Below are 27,363 nucleotides of genomic sequence, written 5' to 3'. Positions count from 1 at the left end.
AGAAGCAGGTTATCCAAACAATAATCTCCTTCTACACAAGTCAATCAGAAGAAATCTGCCTCCTTCCAAAAACATTATGCACCTAACTTTAGACCTTTTCAAGTTAGTGGAGCATGTACTTCAATAGATAAATCCTAGAATACCGTACAATGCTTCAGCCCTACCAACACAAAAACTGGCATTCATTTTTTTAACTTGCTAAAAAGGAATGATTCCCTGGCAAAGCATAATGTGATCGCAAATAATTCACTGTGAGAAGAATATCCATTTCTAAAGTTTCAATGGGATTGTGCTCCCCATCTTTCCCTGTCCACTTTAAGGAAAATATTCAAAGGTGTAAATCTGGACAAGTCCTGGACAAAACTAATCTGCAAAATGCTTTCATCTTCTACAGTTCATTAAAATGGGAGAAGCAACAGGCTTCAGAAAAAGGCTTAGCATATGGCTTACTTGCATAGATTTTGCCTTCTATAACCCCAAACCCACCAATTTCCAAGGATTAATAGAAAATTTAGTTTGAACATAAAACTGAGCTCAATTTATATAACCATAAATAATTCCACAGAGGTTACACTCAAGGAAATTTTGGAGTGAAGATCCATCGCAACTCAGAGTCAGGTGTGGCTCAGTGGGCAGCACTGCTGTCTCTGAGCCAGAATATCAAGGGCTCAAGTCCCATTCCAGATTCTTGAGCACAAAAATATAGGCAAGCAGTACAGAGGCAGTGTTGGAGGTGCTGTTTTTCATGAGCGATATTAAAATGAGGCCCTGTCTGCCCTCTCAGTTGGATGTAAAAAATCCCATGGTGCAATTTCAAAAAAGAGCAGAGGGAGTTAAGCCATCTCCATTGTCCAGGCCAATATTTATCCTGCAATCAGCATCAATTAAAAAAAAACAGGTTACATATGGTCATTATCACATTGTGATTGTGCCAGCTTGTTTTGCACAAACTGACTGCTATATTTCCAACATTACAATAGTGACCACACTTCAAATCTGCTTCATAGGCTGTAAGAGCTTTGACGCATCCTGAGGTCATGAATGGCACAATATAAATACAAGTCTTTCTTTCCCTTTTGCATCTGAATCAATTAATTTATCTGTAACTGCTATAAGATTATAGATGCAACACTACAGTTGCCCACAAACTGAAAGTGAATTTTTAAAAGAGCGTTTGTAATTCCAATCAACCTTCTTTACAATTTTCAGTGGAATAAATTTAGGTCCACAGATCAAGTAAATGGGTACTACCTATGACAGGAAATGGCTGGAGATGTGGGGTTGCAGGGCCTTAGATATCTTGGCACATCTAATCACACGTGACAAGTTCCTGGTGAATATTCTTCATTTTTTCAGTTGTATTTTTTGTGATTTGTATTCCCTTTAGCTGTGCATTGTGTGTTCTGATTGATTGTGCAATACTTAATATACCAGTGTCTAAAACCTGCCTAATTCATTTAGGTCTCCGAGTGGTACATTCACTGAGTGATAACGTGCTTATAAAAAGATCCCTGTTTCAAACAACGTGTTCAGAAGAATGTTGAAGTTGTAGATAAAAGGGTTAGAGATTGGTTGACAAAGTTTCTACAGTGAATAGCTGCCCTTTTAGCTCAAACAATTATCTACTGCTTGCCTCAACAATGTACTTTTTAATTTTCAAACTATACTGTTGATGTCAAAAGTTAACATATAATTGGTTCAGTAAACAATGAACAATTTTTGTTGTCACAGTTAATAAGTCCCTGAGCTACATAGAACTATTTATCCCCATTCAACGTGTCAAAATAGCTCCCACAGCAACACCACTGATCTTCCATGCTGTGGTGGACTGGTCAATGTACAGACATTTTAAAACTGCTGTGAATGGTTTTTAAAGATGCTGTGAATGTCACAGCTTGGTTAATTGTGCTTGACCGGTATGAGAACCGACCACCTACGGTACATGTTTTCTCTTCCTCCCTCCCACAGTTGTGCTCAAATGGTGAAACTCATTCAACAGGAGAAATCCAAATGTCAGCCAAAATGGTGAAAAGCTAGAAGCAGTAAATGGTAAAAAGCTCGAAACAATGGTAGCCCAAAGAGATTTAAGAGTCCGTGTACATAGATCATTATCCACTGACAGGCATAAAAAATAGTCAAAAGAGGTTAATGGAAAGCTGAGGTTTATTACTGAGAAGGCTAGAACATAAAAGGTTAGAAGTCATGCAACAGCTCCACAAAGCCCTAGTCAGACCATATCTGGAGCACCACACCTTAGGAAGGATATTCTTACTGGCCTTGGAGAGAACACAGGATAGCATTAATACAATGATACCCGAATCCCAGGATTAAATAACAAGGAAAGATTACGCAAACTAGATTTGCATTCCCTGGAATTTAAGATTAAGCAGTGGTTTGAATTAAGTTTTTAAGATATTAGGGAACAGATAGGGTAGATAGAGAGAAACTATTTCAGTGAATTAGGGAATCTAGGATTGGGAGCCACTGACGTAAAATTAAAGCCAGACCTTAAAAGAGTGAAATCAGAAAAAGATTTCTACTTGCAAAGGGTGGTAGAAGTTCAAACATTCTTCTGCAAACAGTTGTTGATGCTAGATCAATTATTCATTTTAAATCTGAAATAGATGAGTTCCCATTAACCAAAGATATTAAAGGATATGGGGCAAAGGCAACTATATGCAGTTAGGTCACAAATCACTCATATCCCTAGAATTGCAGCAATGCTCCAGGGATTAAATGGCCTACTCCTGATCCTATGTGAGGAACCCTCACAGCTTCACAGAGGTGGCATTGAAAACAGGACCAGGGTCTCATTTCTCCTCATAATCAACCCCTTATCCTGAGATTGTGCCCCCATCTTCTAGGTTTCCCCAGTCATGGAAAACAACCTCTCAGCTTTCAAGCCCCTTCAGAATCTCGTGTGTTTCGATGAGGTCATCTCTCATTGAACTCCACAGTGTCCACAGAAGTCCAACTTACTCAGCTTCTTATTATAGGAATCAATCTAGTGAACTGTCACTGTACCACCTCCAATGCAAGTATATCATCCTTTAAATATGGAGACCAAAACTGTATACAGTATTCCAGCTGTGGTCTAACTGAAACTCTGTACAATTGTAGCAAGATTTCCTTATTCTTGTACTTCAGTCCCCCTGCAAAAACCTTGTGGATCAACCTTTTGTGTGGCATCTTATCAAGCATCCACTGATGCCATTTAACTACCCGACTAGCCACATTCTCAAAAAACTCAACTATTTAATTGTCAAACACCCTTTCTCTTTTGTAAAACAATGTTAACTTTGTCTGAAATTACTATGATTTTCTAAGTGCTTTGTTAAAGCTTCCTTAATAATAGATTCCAGCATTTTCCTGACCACTGATGTTGGGCTAACCAGCCTCTAATTCCCTGTTTTATTTCTCCATCCTTTCTCATAAAATAGTTGGTGCTGCGTTTGCTAGCATCCAATCTGCAGGGACCATTCTGGAATCTGGTTGAATTTTGGAAAATCATAACCAAAGAATCCATTATTTCTGCAGCTACCACTTATAGGCCATGTAGGCCATCAGGTTCTGGGGAATAGTTGGTTTTTAAGTTTCTGTGCTGATATTGATTACCTGAAGTTCTTCACTCTTATTAGCCCCTTTATTATCTCCTAATCCTGGTATGTATTTTGTGTCTTCCACTGTAAAGACAGACACAAAGTATTTGTCTCTGCCTCAAAGGGAGCAATGTTTACTTTAGCTACTCTTCTTTTTATATACTTGTAAATGTACTTATAATTTGTTTTATATTCCTGGTTAGTTTATTCTCATATTCTATATTTCCCCCTTTAATTTTGGGGGAGGTGGTGGTATAGGGGTATTGTCACTGGACTAGTATTTCAGAGACCCAGGTTATTGCTCTGGGGACCTGGGTTTGAATCCTGCCATGGCAGACAATGAAATTTGAATTCAATAAATGTCTGGAATCAAAAGTCTGATGATGATCACAAAACCATTGCTGACTGTTGTAAAAACCCACCTGGTTCACTCATGTCCTTTGGGGAAGAAAATCTGCCATCCTTACCTGGTCTGGCCTACTTGTGGCTCCAGACCCATAGCAATGTAGTTGATTCTTAACTGCAATTAGGGATGGGCAATAAATGCTGCCCTAGCCAGTGATGCCCACATCTCATGAATGAATAAAAAAAGAACCTTTTGGTGGCCCTTTGTTGATTTCTAAAGTACTACCAATCCTCGGGCTTACAGCTATTCTTTGCAAAATTATAAGCCTCTTCTTTTAATTTAATACGATCTTTAACTTCCTTAGTAAGCCATAGATGGATCATTCTTGCTAAGTTTTTATTTTTATTGGAGTGTATTTTATTGAGCATTTTGGATTATTTCTTTAAATATCTTCCACTGTTTATTTACCACCATACCTTTTGGTCTATTTACCTCATCTCATACCCATATAATTGGCTTTGTTTAAGATTAAGATTTTTTGGGATTGGAATATGTTACTTTCAAACTTATTATGATATTCAATTGTATCATGGCCCCTTTTTGCCAGAGGATCTTTTACAATGAGATTATTCATTGAACCTGCCAAATTGCACAATATTAAATTTAAAATAGCTTTATCCCTAGTTGACTCCATAATGTAGTTTTCCAGGAAACTGTCATGAAACCATTGCACAAACTCATCACCTAGACTATCTTTGTCAATTTGCTATGTCCAGACTGTCCAGTCAATATGAAGATTAAAGTCCTCAACAATTATTGCATTGCCATTGTTACAAGCTGCAATTATTTCTTGCTTATTTCTTTGCCCAACAGTATAAGAATGTTAGAGGGCCTCTAAAATACTTTTTAAAATTCATTTATGGCATGTGGGCACCACTGGTTAGGCCAGGATTTATTGTCCATCCCTTGTGCCTTGAGAAAGTGGTGGTGAGCTGCCTTCTTGAATTTCTGCAGTCCATGTGGTGTAAGTACACCCACAGCGCTGCTAGGGAGCGAGTTCCAGGGTTTTTGGCCAGCGCCAATGTTTTTTGACCCTTGCTATTCCTAATCTGTACCCATACTGCTTCTACTTCCTGATCTTCTGAGCCAAGATCACTTCTCACTTTTGTCCATATGTCATCCTTTACTGTCAGGACTACTTCTCTTCCTTTTCCATGTTGTCTGTCTTTTTGAAATGTCATGCATCCAACCTTGATCACCTTGTAACCATGGACAGGATTTTCCCCTCGGCGATTTGGGGGCAGGGCCCGCTTTCCAAGCGGAAAATGATGCGGGATGACGTCAGGAGGAACCCCCGATGTCATCTCGGTCCCTTTAAATATTCACGAAGGCGGGTGGACAGTGAAATCAGCGGTCCACCCGCCGATCTTTAAATGGCCAAATAAGGCCATTCACAGGCTAATTAACCCTATTAAACACCCTGTCTGGCCAACCTTAAGGCTGGCGGGCAGCCCAGGAGCCCCAGCAGGCTGCAGATTATTAATGAAACTTCATCCACTGGCAGGATGAAGTTTCATGTCCATTTTTTAAAAAATTAATAAATTTTATGTGTTTATTATTAAAATGTCCCATCTCGTGTGACATTGTCACATGAGGGGGACATGTCAATAATTTTAATATTTATCTATTTTTGGAGTTTACTTAGCTCTCACGAATCTCCCTGAGACAGGACTTTTCTCAGGGAGCAGGGCACTCTTTTGCGTGCATGCAGGAAAGAGCACACTTTGACAGTTGGGGATTCCCTCCCCCCAACACAGGAAGTGCATAGCGCTTCCTGTCGGTCAGGCTGCTGGACGGACTTTAATTGGCCTGCCCACTCAAAATGGCGGCGGGCCCCATTTTGGCGGCGGGCGTCGCCGCTGAGCCAGTGAGGGCCTGCCCGCCCATCGAGGTAAGAATTCTGCCCCATGCCTCTGTAATGACAATTAGTCCTGAACTATTGATCTCTATTTGTGCCGCAAGTTCATCTATCTTATTTGGAATGCTTTGCATCTTCAGATAAAAAGCCTTTTTTCAACTATCAGCCTTTGCATGGACCTCGTTCGCTGAAGAACTATTACCATTAAACTCTCTGCCCCTCCCTGTCACACTCTGCTTGACTTTACCCAAATTACTACTCTGTTAACTTGATATTTCTCTATAGACATCTAGATCTCCCTGCACTTGATCCTTCCCCTCCATGCTCTTAATTTAAAGCTCTATCCACAGCCCTAGTTATACAAATTGCCAGCACATTGGTCTCAGCGCAACCCAGTGAAACAGCTCGCTCCCTCCCCAGCGCTCATGCCAGTGCTCTATGAATTGAAACCCCTTCTTCCTACATCAGTCTTTGAGCCATGCATTTAATTCTCTAATCTGTTTGATTGGGTTCTGCATTTTAATTTGGACCCCAATCCCTCAATCTCTCCCAGCAGTATATCATCGCTAATTCTACCTATATTGTTGTTTCCACTTGAACCACAACAGCTGGTTCCACCCCCCCTCCACTCCAAATTCCTCTTCAGCTGCTAGGGACTCCACCACCAGCCAGCCAACATAACCTTCAGAGCTCCCAGTAATTACTGTAGAGAAGATTATCTATCTCCCTGACTCTACTGTCCCTTATCACTATCACATTCCTTTTCACTCTTCCCAGTTGAATAGTTTCCTCCAACATCGTGCCAAGGCCAGTTTGCCCATCCGCCCTGCAGTCCTTGTTCCAGACACTTAGCAAGTACCTCATGCCTGTTAGTCAAAGTCAAAGGCTGAGGCTCCTCTGTCACTACATCCCACAGATTTCCATAGCTGCCTGAATTGCAGTCACACTTTCCTGTCTCTGACCATTGATCAACTATAACATTCCACTAAGCCTAATTTATGTGACACATTCTAGAACAAAGAATCCAGGTAACTCTCACCCTGCCTGATGACCCACAATGTCTCCAACTCAACAATCAGAGATGAAATTGCTCAAATTGCAGACACTTACTGCAAATATAGTTATAATTAGGTGGCAAACACAGAGGTGGCCTCTTAATTGAATACTGCTTTGGACAGAAAATAGAGAGTAGGAAGAAACGGCTCACTCTTAGGTTGACAATGGAGCATACAATATCCTTACAGGGCTCAACACGGTAAATGTAGGAAGGATGTTTCCCCTGGTGGTGGTGGTGGTGGTGGGTGGGTGGGGGGGGGGGTGGGGGGTGGTGGTCTAGAACAGAGAACACAGTTTCAGAATAAGTAGTCGGCAACATAGGACTGAGGTGAGGAAGAATTCCTTCACTCATGGGGTCTTTGGAACTCTCTGCCCCAGAGCACTGTGGAAGTTTAGTCATTGAGTATGTTCAAGACAGAGATTGGTCGATTTCTAGATATAAAAGATATCAAGGGATATCAAGTGCAGGAAAATGGCATTGAGGTAGAAGATCGACCATGATCTAGGTGAACAGCAGAGCAGGCTTCAGGAGCCAAATGCTCTATTCCTGCTCCTATTTCCTATGTTCCTGTAAGATCACCATATGTGTAGGCACCAATCCCAGCAAGATTGGGACATGATTTTGGCCCTGATGGCAAAAAAATGTCAAAGCTGCTAAGACCCTGCCTTAAATTCCTCTGAGACCAGGATTTGAACGCAGCTCCTATTGAAAGCCAAATAACAGTCTGACCTGGCTTTTCCCTAACAGCATCTTCTTAAAAGAAAAACTTCAAAAAGTATTGCTCATTTTGAAGTTCTGGCTACAGCAATTTTTATGTCCAAACACAGATTACCCGCTACACTGTAAAATAAAACATTGTTTAAATAATTTTTCAGCATGGCTTAAGACATATTGCACAACGTACTTTCATCTAATAGCATGTTGAAATGATTGAAGATCAAAAGCAAGCATCAATATGGTTATTAAAATTGCCAGTTTCAATGGAAAGCTATTCAGAGGTAAAGGCCATCTGCATCTTTGTACCTGCTGTCTTGGTGCATTAGCTAACTTCATACTCAGTTTCATAACCTGCCAGATATTCAATGAAGGTGCAGGGATCTCTGCCCACTGTAACCAAAGTGGACACTACAGGCCTACATAATGTGTCAAAGAGGCTGGCATGCATTTTCACCACTAACATCAATCCAATTTTAATATTTAGCATAATTCATGTACTTCTGGTTTTGCTTTTTTCAAAACTTTCTTGTTTTATATAAATTACCAGAGTGTTGCTGGCATGCTGATGAAAAATGGTTGCTATAGAAACCAGTTATCTGAAGTTTATACAATGTGTTGTTGCTGTATAAAAAAAACCAAAATCATAAAATAATATCAGGACCACAAAGGCTTCCAAAAGTGCAATTTCTTCACATAACAATTTATTTTCATTTGTTATCCAGTCAAAAGGCTAATATGTTAGAGCTGTAAGCTTGATAACATTGCACACACACACACAAAGCATTTATCATTTGCAGAATGGATTTGACTTGCAAAGGCAGCAGTTCATTTCGTTAAAATTAATAAAGGTTAATAAGTGTTAGAGAAAATTTGCCTGCCTGCTTTCTCAGAAGCATGCATTATTAGCTCACATCAAAACAATTTCATATGCATAAAATTTAGTAATTTTAAAAGTAATTAGCAAGAATGTTAAACAGTTTCAATGATATTTGCAGTAAAGAAACCCACGATGTTTTATATTTCCTTTCACTGACCTCAAAATGAATTTACAAAACTGTGGTTTTCACTTATCTTCAGTGTTTCATATGTGACAGTACAACTTTTCAGTAAAGTTAAAAGGCCACTGGGGTTAATGCTGATTTCTGTTTATCTGGAGCAAATATAAATGCTGACAATACTTGGGACCAATGTTGTCAGACAAACACACAATTTAATCAAATGCTACACTCCAGACACATGTTCCTCCAATTAAGCACTTAATCCTGGTAAAAACTAGTTTACTTACAAAGGAAAAGAATTTCATCTACACCAAGGGGAAAATTTTCCCCCTGTTTGCGGGGGGGGGGGCAGTGCAGGAGCAGGTGCACCTCCGATCGGCGTCCCCGATTGGGGGTGCACCGCCATTTTATGTGGGCAGGCCAAATGATAGAAAGATTTCCCTGATATGTCCCCTCATGTGACACTGTCACATGAGTTGGGATATGTCCATAACTTTTATTGAAACCTTTATTAAAATTTTAAATACACTCAAGAAACCTCATCCCACCCATGGATGAGGTTTCATGCTTTTTCCGAAGCCCGCCAGGGCTCCCAGCCTGCCCGCCAACCTTAAGGTTGGATGGACAGATCCATTAACGGACGTAATTAGTTTTTCAATGGCCTCAATAAGCCATTGACAGGTTGGCAGGTGCGCAACTGACTCAGTTGTGCCCCCACCGACTTGAAAATGCAAATTACGCAGGGTGAAGTCAGGAGTTCCACCTGATGTCATTCTGTATCATTTTACACGTCAGCAAGCGGGCCTTGCCCCCACTCGCCAACTAGAAGATTCTGCCCCAAATTACTTGGGTTGTTATTTTAAGTAAGTTAGGCCGAAATTACTTATTAAACATTTTAGCCAGGTCTTATAATCCCAAGCGAGTTGTACAGCGGACCTCTTGCTTTCAACTCTCCTATGGTTGAATCTCAATTCCAGCAAAATCCCTAATTTGGTGTCTGTGGATGGGGGTCCAAAGAAACATGAATAAACATGTTTTCTGAGAGGGTCATAGATGAGGAGAAGGTGGATAAAAGTGCCCCTTTGCACAGTATTCTGATTGGCATTGAATTAAATTGCCAACATTTAAAATTGGACAAAATGAATTTGTGGGAATGGAAATCTGCACTGCTTTTGGAAAATATTCTCAAAATATGGTACCAATAATGACCAATAGGGTCCACCGGGAACATCAACCCTTGATAGTTGGCGTCAACCATAGGAGAGTTGATACAAAAGACATTGGGGGTGATTTCCAACCCACTTCCACTAGTAAAAGGGACAACTGGCAGCTGAATATTCTCCCTCCAGCAAGTAGCTCTATGATAGTTTGGTTAAGAGGTTCAACTGTGAAAATTATTCAGGCTTTTCACCACAGCAATTAGACAAGGAGAGTGGATATGCCCTGCCCACTTTGTGCCCATTTTGGGTGAAACTTCATCATAGATAATTTAAGATGATCACTAAATATGACCATGAAAATCAGTATTATTTTGAAGTACAGGTGGGGCCAAGAACATGAATTTTCTTTTTGTAAAAGGCCATTCAAGATTTGTCATCAGCTCTGCCATGGAAATAACAGGGCCTTTTAAATGCATCCTTTTATAATCGCCTGCACATGAATATGTAAATATTCACCTGTTGAGGCCACAGCCTACATGTTTCTTTGTTTGCTGCTGAGAGAAACACTAAGGAGTAGTGGACAGTGCTCTCTGACCATTATGACTTCAATTTATTTATTTAAGAAAATAAACATTTGTAAGCCACGAATGGCTTGGTTCCTAGCTCTGAAAGACAACATATTTGTTGAGGTCAGGCATGCTTCCAACTGATAAATGAGAGCTGGCAGCAGTACCATCCAGCTACCCAGAAAGTAGGTCTATCCATGTGTTTGTAGAGAAGGAACAGCTGGTTGAGAGGAGCTCTGATGGGAATAGTACTAGTGCTTACAGATATAAATACAGATAAGGAGATCAAATATTCCACGGGGCATGATGATCTGCAGAATATAAATGTTGTATGTGGGTACAAACAAGATAGTTTATCGAGGAGATGCGAAGATATTTTACCACTAATAAAGAAATATACATTGCACCATAATGCAAACTGACATTCTTAAGTACTGCCGCCATAATCATTCCAGAAAAGGCAATAAAGTGGCTAATTTTCTATTTTAAAAGCCCGCATTAAATGTTACGATTTTGGTGGATTGAAGCACTTCATTCACCTCTGGACTAAGGTTCCAGCTCAAACCAAAGGACTAAATGAAAACCTCTTTCTCCTGACAGTGGGAAGATTCTGGACTGAAATGAGTTAAGAACAACAAATGGAAAGAAAAAGAAAAATCCCACTCCTTACAAAAACCACATGCAATCCAAACTATTAGGATCTCTGCCTCGCCCTGAGGGAAAAAATCCTGACCTTTGAATGATACTGAAAAGGTAATTAAGCAAAGCCTCCCAATATTCAGCCATGCATAGATTCACTATTTAGCCTGGCCAGCTGCCCTCCGCAGGCAACACCTCCCACCTCAAGCTGCAGCAAAAGAGGGCCATTATGAATTGTGGAGTATTTGATTATCAGAGTCTACATTTGTCCCTATAACTCCCAATACTTATCCCAACCAACTATCCACAGAGCTACTTTTTTGCCATCTGCTCTTCACAAACACAAACATGAACTGATCAGGTCCTAGACAGATGGTTGGTAATGCTGCCAATCTTCTCCCTCGTCAAACACCCTATCATCCCTCAGCCTCAGCAGTTACTCCCTTCTGCTCACATTCAAAGATCAGGTAAAATACCACCTAACTGTAATATTCGTAGTGGTAGGGCATAGACAAAACATGCAGTAAAAATATACAACTGTGTGGTAGAAAGGTTCCTTAAGCAAAACAATGAAAAATAAATTATTTCATAGTTTGTTATTGGAGAAACTGTCATTCAGAATCTATTTTCTTGCCTTTGTTAATCTTTTAAATTGGGGCATATTGCAATGCATAGCCAAAATTAGGGTACGAGAAAAATAGGGTGGATACTAAGTCCCATGGCAGGGGCGGAAACCTGGAGCATTTCCTGCTGCGGAGGCCGATGGGAATTCACGTCATATTGCACAATGCTAGCTTAATTCATTATGCAGTTGGGGATTTCCAGCCATTTTGTGCGGGGGTGGGCTGGATGGCTTGCACCTCGCCATCATTATCCGGACGCCATATTTAAAAGGGGCCCCGACATCAACCTACCCACCATTGAAGGAGAAAATCCACCTGGAAGATCCTGCGGATAGAAGATGCACCTCCTGGAAGATCCTGCAGATACAAGGTGCACCTCCTGGAAGATCCTGCAGATGGAAGATCCACCTCCTCAATGATCCTGCAGATAGAAGATCCACCAATCACCTCCTGCAAGCTCCTGCAGCTCGAAGATCCGTGCACTACATGCTCCACCCACCCGCTGCTGCACATGGTGTTCCAGGGTCCATGGTTGCTGTAGGCCTCTATTTTCCGATCTCCGCAAGCTTACCTGGCCATCTTGCAGGTAAGTTGGACATGTGCACGACACGTTAGTCTGGATGTGTTTCGGACTGGTCTGATATCCCACTGACGGCAAGGAAAATTGGACAGACGGAGATGATTCCGGTCAGGCAGCAAACAATTTTTTAGCTCCTGCTGCATTGTTCACCCCTGCCCGACATTAAAACTGCTGCTAGTGGCGTGGGGGGGCGGGGGGCTGCAAAATTCTACCCATAGTTTTAATGTTTTAATTTTAAAAAGGGCAATTAGGGCTGGACAATAAATGCTGACCTAACCAGCGACGCCCACATTGCATGAATTAATTTTAAAAAGTGAAGTGGAGTTAGAGAGAGAAATTTCCAAATATTGAGATAAAATTATGTCATTTTTTTCTATTCTTTCATGGGGTCTGGGTGTCATTGGCCAAACCAGCATTTGTTGCTCATCCTTAATTGTGCATGAGAAGGTGATGGTTAGCCACCTTCTTGAACTGCTGCAGTCCTTCTGGTGTAGGTACACTCATAGTGCTGTTAGGCAGGGAGTTCCAGGATTTTGACCCAGCAACTGTGAACCCAGAAGGAAAAAACAGTAAAAACTAGGACATAAAAACAGTGGTCTGAACTAGTCTTGTATACCTTAAAATGGAACACCAGTAAAAATGGGAAATAAGAGTACTGGTCCAAACTGTTTTTCCCTTCTGGGAAGGGGCAGCAATATATTTCCAAGTCAGCAAAGTAGGTGGCTTGGAGGGGAACTTGCAGGTAGTTGTGTTTCCATGTATCTGCTGCAATATCCTTCTAGATGGTGGAGGTTGTGGGTTTGGAAGGTGTTGTCAAAAAAGTATTAGTTAGTTGCTGCAATGCATCTTCTAGATGGTACACACTGCTGCTACTCTGCATTGGTGGTGGGGGTAGTGGATGTTGAAGATGATGGATGGGGTGCCAATCAAATGTGCTGCTTTGTCCTGGATGGTGTCAAGTTTCTTGAGTGTTGTTGGAGCTGCATTCATCCAGGCAAGTGGGAAGTGTTCCAGCACACTCCTGACTTGTGCTTTTCAGACAGTGGACATACTTTGGGGAGTCAGAAAATTAGTTACTCACCAGAAGAAGACTGGGAAGTCTCTGATTGCTCTTGTAGTCACAGCATTTATATGACCGGTCCAGTTAAGTTTCTGGTCAATAGTGACCCCCAGGATGTTGACGGTGTGGAACTCGGCAATGGTAATGCCATTAAATATCAAGGGGAAGTGGCTAGATTCTCTCTTTTTGGAAATAGCTATTGCCTAGCACATTTTTCTGGTCTCTGGTACTGCTCTGGCATTGGCACTGGTCTCTTGACATACCCCAGAAAATAATTGAAAGGAATTTGATATGAATGCATTACGCATTCAAACAATATCACTAAAAATAACTTCTGACCTAGTGGGTGGAATCATCCCAGATTTGCGCAAAGTGTGGTAGCAAGTGGGAAAAAGGACATTTTGCAAGGGCAGCTTTTGACACTGTATCATCCCAATCCCACCTCATTAATCTTGCATTTCTGGGAAACACACCATTTCAACGGTGGGCAGGCTCCAATTTGCCCACCACGCTGTTACCTCACCGCTTCATCATGCCGGCTGCCACATTTAAAGAGCAGCCACACACACACCTCTCAGTGCTTCCAGCCCGGGACTGTGGCAAAGAAGACGTGGCCCTGAAAGGCAAGAAGACTGAGTCGCTCAGTTTAGCGACGTGTCCTTCGAGCGCCTTTAGGATGCCATGGAGGACTGCTGTGATGTCTTTTGCCCCCGCTCTGGCCGCAGGACGGGCAGTGACATTACCACTCAGGTTTTGGTAGGCGATGGCAGTGGTGATCAGTGCCAATGCTGCACACCAGAGGTCGACCATCCAATGTAGAGAATGAATGATCTCCTCCGTGCTGCCAAGGTAAGGCAACCATCTCATCACTCTAAACTCCTATAGTCACACGCGCATCACACATTCATTGGCATCTCACTCACTGCCAGCTCAAGGGACATCACCACTCACTCTATCACACACACCCTCACATCTCCATCTGGCCTGATCTCCTCAGGAGACTACCTCTTCAACCCTCATCATCTTGAGGCCACTTGCATAGATCAACTCAATCCCTCCTGGAATACCCTCCTTCCCCAGTAATGCCCTAGCCTTGCAGCCTCTCCCCTTGCCTGAGGCCACTTCTCCCCTTTCTCCAAGCAAGCCCTAGACCGACAGCTGTTGAAAAGCCAACCCTGCCTTATGGCTGGTCTGGTAGGCAAAGACCTGCCTGTGAGTCCCCCTAAAAGTGATATGTTGCTGTCTGCGAAATCTGGCACTGATGACCATGAGCCCTGTCTGAAGCAAGATAGACAAACAAACATTGAAGTCCTGAGCGAAGTGCAGCTCGCCAGGTGCACGTAGCTTATGTACAGTTGTGGAACATGTTGACATGCTTGGATGATCCAGCTTGGGGGTGGATGACTCCGGTGAGCTGGGCTTATAATTATATGCAGATATATTACAATGAAGTTCCTGACATCTGACGGTGGGAAACACGGCCCGCCATTGACAGCAGAGCGGACGATTGCAAACTGGTTTCACGATGTTGGGAAACCAATTTTTGGCCTTCTCGCCTTATTGTCTGCTCAAGCTGTCAAACACGCCCGACGCCAGTGGGTATGGAAACTTCCACCTACTATGTTAAAAGGGTACAAAGAAAAAGAGTAGAGTGATGTTTATTGGTGAACATGAGCCTGGCACACACTCGAGTTAGAATGATTTTCACATTATTAAGTTCAGTCTTTTGACTCAGGCAGATGAATTAATGTACCAGCTTGAACTTTTTTACTTATGAATAAGACAGCAGAATCAACCTTAAGCTCTTCTAATCACCTACCAAAGATGTGGCAACAGAAACTCCTAGGAAATTCTCATTGAAAAATATAGTCACCTTCACATCTTTTGTGCCATCTAAATTATGATTCAATACTTGACCTGACCATTTTTCATCTTTTCTTTACCTTGAAATTCCTTTGTTTGCTGTTCCAATGGAGGCACTAACCATTTTTAAAATAAATGTTTCTGAGGAGGGGTTCTGTACTTGAAACTTCAATTTGTGTTCTCTCAACAGGTGCTGTCTAGCCTGCTGAGTGTTCCAACATTTTCTGTTTGTGTTCAAAATAAATGTGTCAATGCTTCAACTCAAATAGAGGACAGAGAAATATTATATAAAAGTGAAAAACATTCATTTGCTATTTTCAGCAGCAGCAATTTCTAGCCTTTTAAATGATTTCATACACAATGGTAACAACTGGGCAGAACATAGTGGGAAAATTCGACAATGCCTGTATTTGAGCCTGGGGATCACAATGGGCAGAATTTTCGTCCCGCAGATGGGCGCGCGCCTGACCCAAACAGGAGTGAAATAGTGTGCGGTGACATCGGACGAGCGTCCTGACATCATCGCGCACTCTCACGGTCTTTTGGTTAGCAGGCAGGTGCGAGAGGCAGCAGCGCGCCTGCCAACAATTAAGAGGCCTATTAAAGCACTTAAGTAATTAATCAAGTTGTATTTTTTGCTGCCCACTCAACCGTTCAATTGGCGGGTGGGTGAATAGGCCGCATTTTTAACAAAACCTCAATCGGTTACTAAAAAAGAAACAATAAAAAAATTTAAATATCCTTTTTCACATGTCCCTCTTCATGTGACTGAGTCACATGTGGGTCATGTTTATCTCATATGTAAAAAGTTTATTTTTGTATTTAATATCCGTCAACTCCCTGAGTAGCTCTGTGCCTTCAGGGAGTTGTCAGTGGGCACTGCCCCATGCATGCGCACACTTGAGTGCTCGCACTCCTCCTGCCCCTAAGACTCTTAGTGTGCCTTTCATGCTGGCTGCCTGTTAATTGGCCAGCCAGCATGAAATCACAGCCGGAGCCCGATCGCGGGCAGCCGTTGGTCTTGTGGCCATTCCTGGGCCTGCCCACCGCGCCTGCCCAACAAGGGGAAATCCTCCCTAATGTGTCTATAGCCCATGCCTAGTAGCGTTAAGGCAGGCAGTATGCAAACTTTATGTTGCCTGCCCATTTCAATAATTGTACCGTGCAGACCAGAATTAAACATTGGTTGCACATACAACAAAGGGCCCAACAGCGTTCGTGGATAGTCTGAACTCCTTAATGGCAGCCTGTTCCCCTTAAAGGGTGCTGCACCCATGCATTTTAGGTAGGCTTGACTCAAGATGACAGCATATGTGCTCCCACCAGCGCCACTCCGCCAGTATCATTGCATTTGTCTTTCAGCCAGCCAGCCCAGGCTGCTACCACTCGTGCTGAGTTGGAGAAGGTGCAGAGCTACTCAAGTCGATCCTGAAGGACCATCTGCAATCTTGTTCCCCTGTCAAAGTCAGCAGCCTTTCATCAGCTTTGCTTCAGTCATGGTGTATAGCTGTGTAGGAACACTACTGCAGGCAAAGGCACCAATAAGACAGGCATGAAGAATGAATAGTTCAGTTTTGCATGTATTGTTTAAAGTGTTGTTAGATAAAGTTGTCCTGGAATTGTTTTTTGCTGGTGGCTTTTATTTCAGAATTATAGCCATGAGGTTGTTGTGACGACATCATAGAATAGTTTCAGCAAAGAAAGAGACCATTTGGCCTTTCATATCCATGTTGGCTTTCTGAAAGAGCAATTCTGTTAGTTCCACTTTCTTATCCTTTCCCTGCAGTCCTGCAATTTTTTTCTTTTCGAGTACTTTTCCAATTCCCTTTTGAAAGCCCTGCATGAATTTGCTTCAATCACTCTCGGGTAGCATATTTCTGATTCTGGGAAAAACAAATTATTCTCATTTTGCTATTGTTTATTCGATCAATTGATTTAAATCAACACTCTCTGGTTGTTGACCCTTCTGTCAACAGGAGCAGTTTTTCCCTAACTACAATGCTTGGGCCATCTTTGGTTTTGAATAACTCTGGCAAATCTCCTCTCAACCTTCTCTTTTCTAAGGACAACATCTCCAGCTTCACCAATTTTTCCACAAAGCTGAAGTCCCTCATTCCTTCAACCACTCCCATAAATCTTCTATATCCTCTCTAATGTCTTCATGTCCTTCCTGAAGTGCAGTGCCCAGAATTGGACACAATAATCCAGTTGCGGACAAACCATTGATCTGTTAAGGTTCATTGTTACTTCCTTGCTTTCGTATTCTATGCCTCTATTTTTAAGGCCCAGGGTTTGTACGTCTTTTTAACCACTTACTCAACCTGCCTTGCCACCTTAAACAATTTATGTACATATGCATCCGTTTTAAAATTGCATCCTTTATTTTAAATTGCTTCTCCTCATTCTTCCTCCTATGTTTCTGCATTAAAATTCACAAGCCAGGGGCATTCCCATTCCACGATCCTCTCTCTGCCCCTTGAGGTTTATCATTATCCTTCTCAAAGTTCACAATATTTCCAAGTTTTCTGTCACCTATCTGTAGCAGATGGATTGAAAATAAACATACAAACACAAGAAAAGGGAACAGGAGTCAATCATAAGTCCCCTCGAGCCTGTAACGCCTTTCAGTCTGATCATGGCTGATCTTCAGCTTCAACTCCACTTTCGCCCCCTCCTCCTGGGCTGGATTTTCCTGTGGGCCCAGGAAATCCCGGCCTGAACATTTTGCAGCCTCTGAAATGCACACTCAACCCATGTTTGACTTTGCCCAGGAGTTCTGACTTTTCACACAGGGGTGCAGTGTGCGAGGAGTGTGGATCTGAGGTGGGCCAGTTAGAAGGCCCACCTCAATTCTCCAATATGGCAGACAACCTCCCAACATCGTTTATAGACCCCTAACCCTTGCCCCTCACAATCCTCACCATCCAACCATCCCCATGCCACCCAGGTTACCTGTGACACCCAATGCCAACTCAACTCCTCATCCATCCCATGCCACCATATTCCCTCTCAGATCACCCATGCCATCTCCATGTCACCAGCCCATGCACCACTTTACCCTCCATAATCATTCACCTGGTATGCATAGTTTTCAGGAGCCATGTAATAGCAATGGGAATTATGTTAAAATTATTGGGGGAAAAACTCTAACAATCTAATAAACTCTGAATTCAAACTATGGGCAGAATTTTGCCTCAGGTTGGCAGGCGGGCCCCACCGGCTCAGCACCATTTTAAGTGGGCTGGCCAATTAAGGCCGGTTCAACAGTCTGCCCGACGGGAAGCACTATGTGCTTCCTGTGTGGGGGTGGGGGGGAGGGATTCCCCGATTGTCGAAAGAGCGCACTGCTCCCTGAGACTAAGTGCTGTCTCAGGGAGATCACTGACAGTGCTTCAAAGTGTCAAAATAGAAAAATAAAAAAAATATTAACATGTCCCCCTCATGTGATAATGTCACACGAGAAGGGACATGTTAATAAATCTCACATTAAGTTTATTTAAGATTTTTAAAACGGACATGAAACCTCATCCCACCAGTGGATTAGGTTTCATGTTTTATCAGAAGTCCGCTGGGGCTCCTGGCCTGCCCGCCAACTTTAAGGTTGGACGGGCAGGGCCTTTAATTACCTTAATTATCCTGTCAATGGCCTCAATTGTCATTTTCCCATCAGCAAGTAGCCCCCGCCCCCAAATCGCCGACGGAAAAATTCAGGCCCATGAATGATACTGGAAAGAAGAAAGCCTACTCCAGTGTAAAAAAACCTGTAATATTTTAAGTGCCTGTAAAGTTTGTAAACAAACAAGAAACCACATCAAAGGCATATCCTGTTATTACAGCTTCTTAAAAATGTCAATCATTCTTAGATCATTAAATCACCTGCTGAGCTGCAGCCATTGTAAGCCATTGAAACACAGCCACGCGTTCATAATGGCTGCATGTTGAAGCAAAAGGTTCCAGCTGCATTGCCTGAAACTGACAGCATAGAATGATGTCTCATTTCCATTTCAAAGCAGGGTGCCTGGCAATCAATGGAGAGGAGCAGGTACAGAGATTAGTTTCAACTTTTATAGGCAGGCTTTTTTAAATAACCAGAGCTGTCAGTTTATTTAAATCATGGCACAAAACATGACAGCTGAGACTAGCAGGCTCTTGGACTTGGTGCTACCATGAGTGATGGAACTGCTGGCCAGCAGGTCCAGAGGGCAGGACTTCCTCCTCAGTGTGGGGCGGAAGTCCCACTTTGCCTTTGTTAAGCCTGACCACTGCATGTTATGGCTGCATGGCGGGCCGGCATGGAGAAGGTTGGCTCCATGCTAACTCTGCTTCCAGGTGGACAAGCTGTGGCCGCAGCCCACCACCCCCCTGCATTATTCGGCCCATGGAGACCAAAACAGCACACAGTATTCCAGGTGTGGTCTCACCAAAACCCTGCACAATTGTAGCGAGACTTTTTCATTCTTGTACTCCAATCCTCCTGCAATAAAGGCTAACAAGCCTTTTGTCTTCCTTCTTAGTTTAGAGCAGATATTCCTTCGCAGCCAGTTTCTAGCACATTGTGGTAGGCCAAAGATGCCGTTTATGCCTGGTTGGTGCAGGATGAATATGTCATGCCTGCTGTCAAGATAACATGCACACGTCTAGAGGACTTTTTGTGCATGGCCACACAACAACTGGGTGCTAATGGAGTGGTAGCTCTTGTGCCTCCAGTACATCTCCCTGTTAACAAGAGGGGCCCGCAGAGTTGCATGCATGAATTTGATTGCACCCTGAAGCATTAGGAAAGCCACATGTCCTTGCCTCCTGCTTCTCCCTTGTCAGTGAGAGGCTGATGAAGTCCCTTCCCCTTCAAGAAAAGGCCTCTGTCGCCTCCACGATAGCAAACTGTAAGATGTTGCTAATGTCATTAAAGCAAATTGCTGCAGATGCTGGAGTTAGAAAGTGCTGAAAAAGCTTAGCAGGTCTGGCAACATCTATGGAGAGAGAAACCAAGTTAAAGTTTTGAGTCCAATATGGCTCTTCTTTGGAACCCCAGTTAACTATGTTTCTCTCTCCACAGATGCTGCCAGACCTGCTAAGCTTTTCCAGCACTCACAGCTGCTAATGTCCTCTGGTCCCAACCACTGGCAGCGCTGTTTTGCCCTGCTGCGGTTGAGTTGTAGGATGTGGTATAGTTCAGTCGCCACCTCCTTTGTGAAATGTGACTGTCTCAGACACTGTTCCTTGCTGGGGTGGAAGCAGGGGAAGCGTTCTCTAAAGGGTAGAATCTTTATTAAGAAACCTCCTCTTCCCTTTTCTCTGCACAGCTTCCCTCTCTGCTCCCTGTGCTCCATATCCAAGTCATGCTGCAACCCAAAGAGGAACTTCAACTACAGCCTCCATTACTGGACCAGGCTTTCTCCTGATGAGTCACTTAGCTCCTTTGATGTCCTTGTCAAGATCCAGCACCACTCAATGTAAATTATGCTAGTGGTGAGAGCAAGGGAGAGGTCCATTGTGTAGTTAAATGCATGTTGAGTTGGGAGTAATTAAGAAAAGGCGTTAACTGGACCTCCAAGTTGCAAAACCCACAGATTGTGCACCAAATCAGCATTACAGGCTATTTGATATCATGATCTACCCACTCTGCATACCCATGGTGGATGAATGGTACACCCACACTGCTTTACAGACTATGCCAGAAGTGGCCTGACTAATATTTTTGCAGCACCGGCAATGCAATGGAATCCAATTTTGTGGGCCAATATCTTGACACATTTTACAGAGGGCATTAATTCTTTGGCCTTATATTCAAGAGATCTAATTACAATACCTTAATACTTATTTGTCTTTCAGTGGAAATCCATTGTAATGATTCTTCCAAAGTGTACTTATCTTTGTTTACAGTTTTCCCCTCTTAGCAATTTTCCCACATTACCCTAGTGAATTTAAAATAAGATTGAAATTCAGGAGATTCATTTTATTATCTATCTCTACTCATGCTACAAAATTAAATCTAATGTTATTTTAAGTCATAATTCTCAAGTGTTCTCCTACATTGTGATTTTCTACAACACACTCATTGCAAAATGCTTAAATTGGAACAGCAGCTTCCAATAACCAGTCTGGTATTATATCCAAAAATTGAGCATCCCTTTGTGGATGTTCCTTTCCCTTATTCACGTTCATTTAGGATCATTAAAATCTCTTTCCCTAATACACTTTCACCATTTTCATTTGTTCACAAAATTCCAAGTCTTGCATTTCAGAAAATATGTAATAAGACCTCTTTCAGAAAACTGATGAATAAAGTGAAAGCTCATGGGAAACAAGATGCTGCTGTAAATTGGATTATTACTTGGCTACAAGAAGCAGAGAATAATTATTAATTACAATCGTTTCAATTTGGCATCCACAAGAAGCTGAGTCCCACAGGGATCAATCCATAAATTTATTTATGACCTTGACAAAGTTTTATAAACAGTGTTCAAGCTTGCATGTTCTGTGGAAAAGCAAGCTTTTGTGAGCAGAGTGATCAAAGCAATAACTATTTCACACCAGAATTAAGTAATGATCTATAGACTAAATGGAGGTATGAAGATTTGGATTTCCTGATTCCACAAGTAGAGAGATATTCTGGTCTGCTAACAAATAATAATCCTTCTACATGTCCTTTGTTGCGTGCAGCCTGCTTATTTCACTGTGAGGTACCTTTAAGTTTTCCTTTTGCTCAGCTGTACAGCATCTAAAAGGGGATGGCTTGTGAGTGGCGTGCACGGTACATTTAGGATTTCTGCGTGTCCATGCACATGTGCAGAGGGAATATTGGTGATAAAAAGCAAGAGAAAGATAAGTGTGATCGATCCAGGTGCTGGACATGAGGATCGATGTTCAATCCTAGAAACCATAACCTCTATCTCTTTATACCGTGATGTATTTTATGATTTTATTATAATCGGTTTTGAAATTTCCCATGCTAACGGAAGAACAGCTTGAATTTCTAGATCATCTTTATTGAAGAAAATGTAGAAAAAATTCTCGAAGTTATCTTTACAAAGCTCTGATTAAAACACAACTAGAGTATTGCATCCAGTTCTGACCACCATACTTTCAGAAGGATGTGAAGGTGCAGAGGTAAGGGTCCTTGAGGGTGTGCTGAGGAGATTAACCAGAATGGTTCCAGGGATGAGGGATTTTAGATACAAGGTTAGTGTGGAGAAGCTGGAGTTGTTCTCATTGGAGCAAAAGAGATTGAGGGGATATTTTATAGAGGTGCGGAAGACTGTGACAAGCTGATCAAGCAGACAGAGACAAGGGCCAGCACTTTCATGCAAGGCTGCTCCATCATTGCAAAAATTGAGGCAGAGGCAGGAATATATAAGCCCCACCCTGAACCCTTTTGGATAGGGTCCCGGGACACATTTGGAAAAGGGAAGGTGCCCTTTGGGAGAGGGAAGGTTCCCTTTGAGATTACTAAAAGTAGACATGAACTGTGTAAAAAATGCATAAATTCCTTGCAACTGTCAAGGTTATTGGGACTGTCAAAAGAACTGTCAAGCTATCAAGGCATTTAACTATCCTGCCCTTTAAATAGTAGAAAAAATGTCTGCAGTTTTGAAAATAAAGTGCTTGCTATTCACTCTGTCTATTGACCTCCAGCTAAGGGTTATCCTTACTGGACTAGTGCTGCATGACTGGTTTCCCAACCTATCATTATCACAATAGGGTCTCTCAGTTCACAATTTGATTGACAGCTTCAAGTGGTTATAATATCTTTGAAGTGGGGCTACAAATAGAGGTGTTTGTTTTCACAAGGGATTGGAGGAGGTTAAATGTATTGAATGAGTTTTTATTAATGAGAGTGGCTTTTTTTGGAAATAAGTGCCTATTGATGAATTCACTAAGAATTTTATTTAATCTCAGTATGGGTCCTGAGATCTGCCATGGTGGATACTGGGTGTGTTGGCATGGTAGGTGTAAGGGAAAAGGATGGGGGTGGGGGGGCATGGTTTGGCATGAATTGGCACTAAGTTGGCATAGGGGCTATAAAGGGCGATTGGGCATGGATATAGGGACAAAGGTTGGCATAGGGGTGATACAGGGCCATGGGGATGGGTGGAGAAGTGTAGGTTGGCATGGAGGATATGAGGGAGCATGGGGAGTGAGTGGAGCAGCATAGGTTGACATGGAGGGTATGATTGGCCATGAGGGTTGGGTGGGGGGGCATGGGTTGGCATGGATGGGGCATGAATTGTGTGTAGGAGTTGAGGGGGTGCAAGGGGTGAGGGCTGCAGGGCTGTTTTTGTTTTATTCATTTTCTTATATCTTTGACAAAGTACCGGAGCACTGAGGGAGGTCTTCTGCCCAGGCCCCCTCTGCACCCAGCAGCCTCCGAATTCTTTCCTGAGTCACCCACCATGACTCCCATTTCCACCCACTCCACTGGACCAAAAATCAGAATTACTAGGGGATTTCTTCTGGGTCAGGATTGCAGAGTCAGGAATTGTTCCAAATCTTCCGTCCTGGCCTGGGAGCAGAAAATCAGGCCTAGGTGTTCCAATTAGCTGATGTCACAAGAACTAGGGGATACAGAATTAGGTTTTGGGTAAGAGCTACAGGGGGAGGGAATGTGAGGAAAAACTTCTTTATGCAGTGAGTGGTAATGACCTGGAACTTGCTGCCTATGAGGGTGGTAGAAGTGGAGATGATCTGTGATTTCATAAGGAATTTAGATAGACACTTGGGGAAATAAACTTGAAGGGCTAAGGGATAGGGCAGGGAAATGGGGCCAAAAATGATAGCATTCCTCACTTTCCTTAGCCTTTCCTTCCTCCTACAACTTCAGGCTTTTAAAATCCAAGTTTGGTATCACCCAGGCACTATTTCCTGATTTAATTTGTATTCCCTTTTGCATTATTCAACTTTAGTGGTGACTGCAACAGGGCCCTTGGCTGTGAATATTGGAATCTAAGTAAAGAGTATTATTTTAAAAACTGCCATGCTTTAATTTATGTTCCATTTTAAAGGATATTTTCAAGTCATTAATATGTTACTAACTTCAATTTTCCCAGCATTGGGCAGGCTCGGCGGGAGCAGTCGCAGAGCTGACCGCTGCCCGCGTACGGCTCCACACTGCCATTTTAAGCAGGTGGGCCAATTAAGGCCTGCCCAGCATATTACGCGAGCAGTAGTGCTCAGCACTACTAAGGGGGAGTCGGGGCCAACGCTCTTTCGCCTTTTCGCCTGCCCGCCTACCTTAGGGTTGGACTGGCAGCGTAAACAATTACATTAATTAATTTGTTAATGGCCTTAATAGGCCTATCAGTTATCGGCGGGCAGGCAGCCGACTCCGGCGTGCGCCCGCTGAACGAAACATCGTGAGACAGCGCAATGACATCAGGACTCATGCCCAACGTCATCGCAAGTCATTTTAAGTGCTGGTGTGTCAGGGCCACCCCCGCACACTGATTGAAAAATCCTGGCCCTGGATTTTTGTGGCAAGTGTTCAAATTTTTAGAGCACAGAGCACTGATGTTGGCAAATGATTATTAAATAACTCAGAAATAATGAAAAATATGATTCAACCTCTTTAAACTGGTGTTTAATTATCAATTGACACTTTGATGTATATATTCAATCAATTACTACAAAATTCTAGTGATTTGGATTTCTTAAAATGTACCATGGCATCACTAACCTTCAAAATATATAAATGGCTTCTAATCATCTTACCTGTGGTCTCTTTGTCATTTCAAATACATTTGAAATGTAAGTGCTCCAAGCAAATTGCAAATGGGATAAAGTACATCTTTCACACTATGGAAGAGTGAAAATTGGGAACAACTGCTCAAAGCCTGAGGTCTGTTCTCGTGGAGCCTAGTTACTGCAGGAACCCATTCTGGAATCACATTCTTTGCTGCATAGCTATATGACCTGCCTCAATGCCTCAATTGATATTAATACATTATTGCATGGTTTTTTGTCAGTGACACATTTTGTCCTGCAGAAGCTCAAGAACTGCTAATTTAAGTCAATGATCAGCTAGAAATCGTTAGAAATACATACTGTACTCTCAGCTAAAGTGAAAACAACCGTAAAAATTCAGCCACTTTGCATACTGTTGGTAAATTAATTTAAAAAATTCATTTTCAAACAATAATGTTTAGGATTTGTTTTGGAAACAATTTAGGAACTGAATGAACACTTTTTAACAATTGAAAAGAACAATGATTTGAAAACAATATGTTCTGATTTGACCACCTGCTACCATGGGACGTGATTCTCAATTATCAGCCACATCACCATGGGAAATGCCAAAGTCATGGGAAGGATGAAAAGGGCAGGTGCTTTTCAACACAGTGGGAGAGATGAATGAAGTAGAAGCTACACTTGACATTTCAGGGCTCATCAGGCCCACAGTGTTTTAATTCAACAATTCCAGGTGACAATTTTAACCTAACCTCCCTGACAGATACTGGGAGGGCAATTAAAATTGTCTGGTAGAACTTCCTGCACCGATACCATGTGCTCTTCTGCATTAGAAGCCTTCTGCCCAGAAGCCAATGGGGTCCTTCTTTAAATATGTGGATTGGGGTTCTATGATGTCACCAAGCCCTGACTGCAATATTAATTGGTGCCATAATAGAGAAGACATTGTGGCCTTCCTATCAGGTGAAGATAGTGGGAACAGAAGCAAAAACAGGCCTAAAATAGGCTTTTTTTTACTTTTGATTACTTTCCTTGTGAAGCCAGAAGGAGCAAGAGCGTCATGGCATCCCTCTTTTCTGAATGCAAGACTAGACTCTCACACAGTGAGTTACTTGGTTGCACAACCATCCCTTAGGATAGACCTGACAGCCTTCTGTCCTCTCCATTTCCATTCCAGTGGTATGTGGGTGAAGCCCAGAAGTTAAAGCCACCTGAGTCTCACGCTGCCCCACCCCCTCTTCCCCAACCCCATTACTGCTCCTAACTCAATCATATCAATGACATCTGTTTGGGATCTGGTTTCAGGATATCATCAATTAAGATGTCATTCAAATCTTGGTCAGCACAACTGAACATAAAACCTTTCTGTTCAAAAAATTATTGAATGCTTACATTAATGCAATTAGAAAAGTAAATGCTTTAGGAAATAAATTAAAGAATAATTGATGCGCAGATATATTTAGGAGTTAATCAAATAAATAATACTAAACTACATTAATAGTAAATTTGAGAATCTAAACTTTACACAGGATAACTTAAGTGGACTTCTTCCAGACTCCTAGCATAACTTCATTAAAATCTCGTAGAAATTGTGTAAATGGCTGTTTTAAACTAAAAACTACATAGTCATCAGAATATAATATTAACAAACGATGGTCAATCTGAGGAAAACCAAATTATCCTTCTATGTAAAAGAAATCTAAAAGTAACTGATGCAGCCCTGTCATTTGGACATAGTTCCTGTCATATGAATGTGATTGAATGGCATGATTTATTTTTCTGCAACTGGATAACACTGTTCCACTGCAACATTATTCCAATTCAGGGTTTTAAAATTTGTTTTCCTATTTACCCTCTCATTCTAAGATCCAACACATGCACTCAATGTATCTCATTGTCCAATATATTATTTCCAAGATTCATGGTATGAGAACTACAATATCCTTTGCATTTTAGGTATGTCCTGTACCCTCATTTCATACATAATTCTTTCTGAACATTGATGTCAAAATTTGCTTCAAGCACAATATCTTAAAAGCAAATAACATACTTACTGAAACTAAATAAATGGTACTTTAATGGCCACATAATTTGCTACTTCTTCTGCCACTTTCTACCCCAGTGCATAGCACCTTTATGCATCATTGTAATGCCTTTACAGTTTTCACAACAAAACGCATATGCCAGCTTAGTTCTATGAAAAACATTTGTAAAACATTGCATTATGTGAGAACTCAAGTTTATCATACTTGCTTTGTCCATAGTATACAGCAGTCTGTGCCCACATGGCAGAAATGTAAGAGACACAATTGATATAACTGAAATAACAGCAATTACTTAAACCAACTCCAGTAACATAAAGACTCCACTCAGTTTTGTTTCTCATGCTTATTTAAATTAGAGTTGCAGATTCAGGAAGTTATCCAGCTTAAATGGTATAAAGTTAGCCATTTCCTCCTACCTGTAACCTTAGGACGCGGTATATGAGTTCACACTCACTCCTCTCCTACCAGATCTCCAGGATAACAGTTATTGACGCTATGAAATCACATG

The 27,363-nt window shown here is 42.0% G+C and overlaps 1 protein-coding gene across 1 annotated transcript in view; it reads right to left on the bottom strand.

Annotated features, from left to right (window-relative positions):
- The window catches only part of cntnap2a (contactin associated protein 2a), a 1,656,857-nt gene that overhangs the window by 943,737 nt on the left and 685,757 nt on the right, over positions 1–27,363 (bottom strand). The window lies entirely within an intron of this gene.

The sequence above is a fragment of the Carcharodon carcharias genome, chromosome 3 (assembly GCF_017639515.1).
Source record: "Carcharodon carcharias isolate sCarCar2 chromosome 3, sCarCar2.pri, whole genome shotgun sequence".
In the NCBI taxonomy this organism is placed as follows: Eukaryota; Metazoa; Chordata; class Chondrichthyes; order Lamniformes; family Lamnidae; genus Carcharodon; species Carcharodon carcharias.
The sequence above is the reverse complement of the archived record's forward strand: the minus strand, read 5'-3'. Positions and strand labels throughout refer to the sequence as shown.